Source organism: Microtus ochrogaster, chromosome 2, assembly GCF_000317375.1.
Source record: "Microtus ochrogaster isolate Prairie Vole_2 chromosome 2, MicOch1.0, whole genome shotgun sequence".
NCBI classification, from domain to species: Eukaryota; Metazoa; Chordata; class Mammalia; order Rodentia; family Cricetidae; genus Microtus; species Microtus ochrogaster.
In genome coordinates this window covers 70,002,947-70,009,151 of record NC_022010.1, presented here as the reverse complement: position 1 = coordinate 70,009,151, position 6,205 = coordinate 70,002,947, and the positions used below count along the sequence as shown (strand labels likewise).

Below are 6,205 nucleotides of genomic sequence, written 5' to 3'. Positions count from 1 at the left end.
CGCAGGAGAAGCCCACGAGCCGCATCTACTGTGGCCGCTTCTCGGAGAGGACGCGCTTGAAGTTTCGACGAGGGCCCGAGCTAAGGTAGAGGGACGTGGCTGCGCCCGGCCAGGCGATCCAATCACCTCTTAGTTCCGGGCAGAGTGGGGGGAAAAAATCAAGCATTATCCCTGGGTTGGTGATTGCCAAGCTGGCATGGGCACGCTAGTTCATTTGGGTTGTTCTTTTTCCTTCCTTTCCCGGTCTCCCTCTTCTCACCTTCTTCCCTTTCTGTTCTTCCTTCCAATACCAGTTCGACTTGGTCTTTCTCCCTTTCTCTTTCTCTCTGCCCAGTATAATTTTATTTCCTTTTCCCCTTTCCCTACTTCTTTCTCGCCTCTGCTTTGGGTTTTTGTTTGGTTTTGTTTTCGGTTTTTTTCCCATCTCTTCTCTCCTTTTCTGCTGGCGGTAGGGGACCTCGCTGCTCTGCCTTCCACAAGCGGTTGGATGCACAGAAAGGCGCAGGCATCCCAGGCCAACGCTGCGGAGCATTTGTGGGTAGCAGCGGGGCCTTCAGATCCGAGCCTCTTGGGATCACTCTTCCAACTCGCCTCCCTTTGCTCTGGGAAACGATGATATGAATAGAAGACAAGAGATTGGATGAGCCAGAACACAGCCGGAAAGAAAAAGGGATTATTTCAAAAGCTGCGGGCGGGCCTGAGTGTAACATTTTAGGATTTAGAAGTACTTCAGTGAGCAGTGGTCACTGGGCCGAGCTCTCTCCTGTCGTCTCCGGTTGTAGGAAATAGCGGCCTACTAGATGGGCCCTCTACAGCGGGCACCCAAGGGTGACAGGGGGCTGGATCAGACACCGCAGAGAAGCAGGTCTCAGGTCTGCCGAGGGATTCCGACGCTGTCGGAAAGCGCTGGCTCTGAGGCCTGTTGCCTCCAGGACCTCCGGGCTCCGGGACCGGCAGTGCGGAGCAGGCCTCTTGGCGAGCCAGTGCTGGGGAAGGAAGACAGGCTCGGAAAGGCCGTCGCCCCTGTGGAGACAGGTGTCCCTCGGCCACAGGACTTCCCCATTAGTAATGTTTACTGTCGGGCACTATACCCGAAATCGGTAAGCCGTCTTTGCAGCTGCCACCCGCAAATCTGCTATTTCCTTTGTCTGAGTCTTAGTTTAATTTTCCTCCACTACAGTGATGGAGCTCCGCGGTCTTATCCGCGGGTGCAGCTTTGAGTCCTCGCCGCGGGGCCCTGCAGTAAGTGCCGCAGACTCGGAGTTCCCGGGAGCCGGGGTGGCCAGAGGGTGGCTGTCCCCTTCCTCCCAGCCAGGCTTTGAGAGCTTTTGCTCCCGAACCCGACTGTCCTAAAAACCTACTCAGATGGGCCCAATCCTCAGGATTTCTCTCTTTGTGCGGGAAGCTGTTAGTCTGGGATCGCTAGTCATTATGGCCACTCGTGAGCCCTTTGGCCCGAGAAGAAGAGGTGATTTCCCTGCTGCCTGAAGCTTCGGTGAAAAGATGGGAAAAAAAAATCGAACTGAGTTTTATAACGGCAGCTTTTCCTTAGCCTCCTTCCCTCTCGGGAAGAGAGTTATCTGATGTTCTGCGATCAGCCTTCATATCCGCATGCTACAAAATCGGTGTGGAACTCGGGCCTCCTGCCTCGACCAGCCCTACTGGTTTTTAAAAATTACAAAGAAATCATCAAAAGAGCAAATGGCCTTTTATTAATGAATTCGAACAAACCAGGGGGAGGCCCGGAAGAACAGGATTAACTAACTGTAAGTTATTCTTGTTTGGGAGCTGGCCAGCATAGACTACCAAATCCCAGACAGTGTTGTGTGGACGGTACAGAGGCCATTTAAGCAAGCTCTTGTCTGGGAGGCCCGAGAAGGCACTTGGCTGGGTCCTGAGTCCCTGCAGGAGTGGGTGGTCTGTGGATGCTGCCCTGAGCAACTGTTGCATCGGATGCTGCCCAGTTGAGGGGCCACCTCTGCCTCCTAGACGGTGACTTTGAAAGGGTGGTACTCCCATAAGGGGTCAGTCTGGAGTCATTTAGCTCTAGAAATTTTTGGAAGTGGCTCTGAAATTGTGGGTCCAAGGTGAGGAAAGGGAAATACCCCAACCCCACCACCCGTCTCCTGCAATACTGCTGAAAAAATGCTGTTAGAGAAAGGGCAGCCTAGGATCTAAGGAGCTGGCCCGCCCCCTCGCCCTCTGGGTGATAGGAAGCCCCGAGTCTCTCACAAAAAGCAGGGTCTTGTCTTTTGAAGTACCTCTGTTATACAGACTGAATTACTCCCTTCTCCCAAGGCAGTTCTTCCTGTAATCCATTTAGCCTCCTTTGGGGGAACCCCGATCTGCTAAGGACTACAGCGCTGATGCCAATCTAGACTGTGCCTCTCAGGAGGCTTGGTCAGGGCAGTCACACTAACAGGATCTTTAGAAATGAAGTAAGGTGTAATACCTCAGAGGACCCCCTTCCAAGCTGGGGAAAGGGAGGCCAATGAGGGACAGGCCAGCTGTCCAGCTAATGCCAGTAACTGGCTTGCCTGTAGTCCAGCAGTGTGGAGACCACAGGAAAGAGAAACCGGGAAGGGTCGGGCTGCAAGCTGGAGAAGTCCGGTTGCTTGAGGAATGCTTTCCATTTTTGTGAAGGCTTCCAGGTCTTCTGCCACGTTGTCTCTGTTGTCTCCGTAAAGGGGCCCATTGAGAACTCGTGTCCCTGCAGCATTGTTGTGGATGCAAGTGAGAGAAAACACAACGGAGCCTTGCAACAGAACCAGAAGCCCACTTCATCACTGTGCTGCCCACAAACCCTTGAATGGAAAGGAGGCAGGGCAGCAGGTCATGTCTAAAGTCCCCCACTTTCTACCTATTTTGTTCCAATGCTAAACTGATATGGGAGGTAAGCAGGGTGGGGAGGGCAGCTCAGGGTAACTGGGAGTGGCGCAGCCTGAGCTCTACTGGGCAATCTGGCTCAGCATCTGGAGGCGCTTTGAAATATGGGGTAGACCCTGCAGAGGGTGCCCCGTTTCTACCAGCCAGCCCCAGAGCCACCACTGCTGTGGATTCCACCAGACCATCTAAGAAAGCCCAGAGCGGGCTTCCTGTTAGCGGGTAAGGGTGTTCCCTCTGGATCCAGCACTCCACTCCTGGTGGGAGAGACTGGCCCAAGGCTAGGCTCAGAACGGAATCGCCTCTCCTGTTTCTGTTTCCATGTTGCAGGGAGGGTGGAGAGGCATGGGCGCCTCATCCCAGTGTACCGACAAGAAAGCACCACACACAGAGAGGGGGGGGGTGTTCATGGCCTGAAATACGCCAGTGGCTGGATTCTTTGGGATTTAAATTCAGTTGCACGCAGCCCCTCACTTCTCTATCAAAATACCCAGCAGGGTTGAACTGATTGGGTCATGCTTCCTTGGATAAAAATGATTTGATTTTGAGACTTTGGTAAGGACACTCTTGCCCTATGCCTATATGGAATTATAGACCACGGAGGCTGTTTGCTATGGAAATCCAAAAACATGTTCGGTATTTTTAAGACCATCATTTTAAGAGTAATATAGGTTTGTGTTTTGTTTGTCTTTACAACCTTCTCTCTATCTTCACTTTGAAACTTGTGCTTAGAGGTTGGTGTGGTCCCTGTCGCTGGTGCAGTCCTTGACTTTGGAGAGGGAACTGGCTCGCTGGCATGCTGCAGAGTAAGAAGCTGCGGGTAGGACCGTAGCTCCCTGAAAGAGAACTTCACCTGTGGGCATGGGAGCCTCGTTCTGCCAGGTTGCTTTCTCCCAGGGGTGGCTCATGGGGCTTGATCCTACATTTAATAGGGCTATTTATTTATTCAGCCGTAGAGGCGGCTATCTCAGGGGCCTTTGCCTTGTCAGAGACTGTACACTCTAGCCTGTGGTGGGATGCCCAAGTCTTGAAGCCATGTCTGGAGGTATCCCCAAGAACCTGGCTGAGACCCCCCCATAGTTGCTCATAAGTTGTTGACCAAGAGGCCAAGAGAGGAAGGACCCTACTTAACTTCTTGATGCCAGTGGTCTGCTGGTGTTTAAACTGAAGGACAAGCAGTATGGGGCCAAGGACTAACCCCAGGATAGCAGAAATGGGCATGCGGCCTTGGCTCCCCCTCAAGTGGTCTCAGCAATTTCTCTCTGAGGTCTCACTATGGGACCTGGTCTCCTATCTGAGGGCTCTCAGCTCATCTTGCAGAGGTTAGTAAGTGTTGGGGGGCCAGTATTAAGTCTGGGAAACTGCAGGTGGGGGGTTGGGTTGAGCTCTCTTCCTGGGGACCACCACTAACTATGAACTCTGGGGCAGCCTATACCAGCCTTCAGCTCTCCCCCGACTCTTCAGATAACTACCTAAATCCCTTGGTGGGGTCTAGATAAGGGGTGTTCCCTGGTGCTTCAGTTTTCGGAAGCATATGTAGCTCTTTCCAGCAGCAAGCCTCCTCTCCTCATGACAAACCTTACTTTATCCCGGCTCTAAGTTCAGCCCAAAGTATACTTTTATGGGCTGAGTGAGAAGACCTCTCCTGTCGCGGCTCCTAATGGAACAGCTGGCAGGGCCGCTGCTGTGGGATGAGGTGGTTGTGTGTGGGGGGAGGGGGCAGGGGAGTGGAGGAATTGTCCCATTGCAGCCCAGGCACCTCTGCCAGATCCAAAGGAGACACATTTTTGAGAAGGTACAGGAAAATCATAGTGATGTACAAAAACATCCAGGTATTTGAACTATACCAAAATAGTCCTACATGTTCAGGGCCCTGATGGTTGTGGAGACAGGACCTCCATAGGTTTCTGAGGAAGCCCACAATGAAGGCATCTGGTTGGGAGGTCATTTCCAAATGAGAAGGGTCCTTGAAGATTCACTCTGGGAGAATCAGAAACATTTCAGGGTGGCAGGGAGGGGCAGGAGGAGGTCAAGGGATCAAGGATGGTTTCATGGCTGGAGCACAACCCAAACTCAGGAAGGACCCAGAGGCAGAAGAGGTGGCAATAGCTGGTACTCATCCGTCCATTGTCAGCAATCAGATTTCCTAGATCCTAATTCGTTCTTCTCAGCGAACCTCCGGGAATTTTACACTTGGTTCTTTCCGAGGTTGTCCCAGTGGGGTGAAAGGCCTGATGCCCAGCTCTACTCTCCACAGAAGGAGGTACCTAGCTTGAAGCTAACTTTGCTGGGGGTGGGGGTTTCCGTGTGTGGGTGTTCGGAGAGAAGCTGATTCAGAACCACCCTTGCTCATAGGCTGAGGCTCAGGGACCAGGAATAATGAGCTGTATCTTTGCTTTGCACTAGGAGATAAGTGTAAATTAGCCTCTTCTCTCTGTGAAGACCTAAATGGGAGCAGAAACTAGAGCTTACCCCTTTCTTTAGTTTCTTTACAGGAATCCTGTACTGGACTTCGGGTACGTTTTCTATTTTCTAGGTTAAAGGCTCAGAGGCCACATGTCAGCGGTGACAACTCTTAGGGAACCATCCCTAGGGGGATTGCAGCCACGCGATTTGCTAAAGCAGACCTGGCCGCCTGCTCAGAGTGTCCAGCCTTATCTAGTGGCCCCTGACCTGTGCCGCCCCCGCCCCACACACTGAAGGCACACCGGGGATGCCTACTGGGTCCTTGGCTCACCCCAGCAGAGGTGTGGGGTGGAGGCTCGAGTTCCCACTGAGACTCCGGTCACCTGCCTTCCTTTGCGGTGGTCACAGCAGCTGGGGCGGGGGCCTGAGAAGAGGGAGATAGGAAAGGGCCGGGCTCCCTCTTCCTAGGTGCACTCTGGGGTGGAAGGGGGGTGGTAGGAAACCTCAGATCTTAAGGGATTCGGGCAGGTGGAGGTGATGGAGGACCCCTGATTTTGTGAGAACAGACAAGTGCCCCCAAAAGCCACCCACCCGAGTGTACCTAGAACTCTGGAATTGAAGAGGATTGAGTTACCTCCCTAGAGGCTGTGGGCGCCCAGAAGACAGAGGGTCAAATGACCTGGTGATCTTTGCGAGCTGCACAGGGTGGGGGTGAGAGGAGGGCTGGAGCGCAGGTCCGGGGGAGTATTTACTGGTCAAATCGATAACCCCCTGTTTGGCTCTGAGGATAGCCGATTTCAAAGCAGATTAGATTACTTTGTGACATTTCAAATAAAACGGCAATTTCAGACCCGTGAGCACGTGGGCAACCCTCAGGGGAGGTGGATCCGGTGGGCTTCGGGAGCGAAGGCGGGGG

The 6,205-nt window shown here is 53.1% G+C and overlaps 1 protein-coding gene across 1 annotated transcript in view; it reads left to right on the top strand.

Moving 5' to 3' along the window:
- Sim2 (SIM bHLH transcription factor 2) overlaps nt 1–6,205 on the top strand; it is a 40,107-nt gene that overhangs the window by 320 nt on the left and 33,582 nt on the right.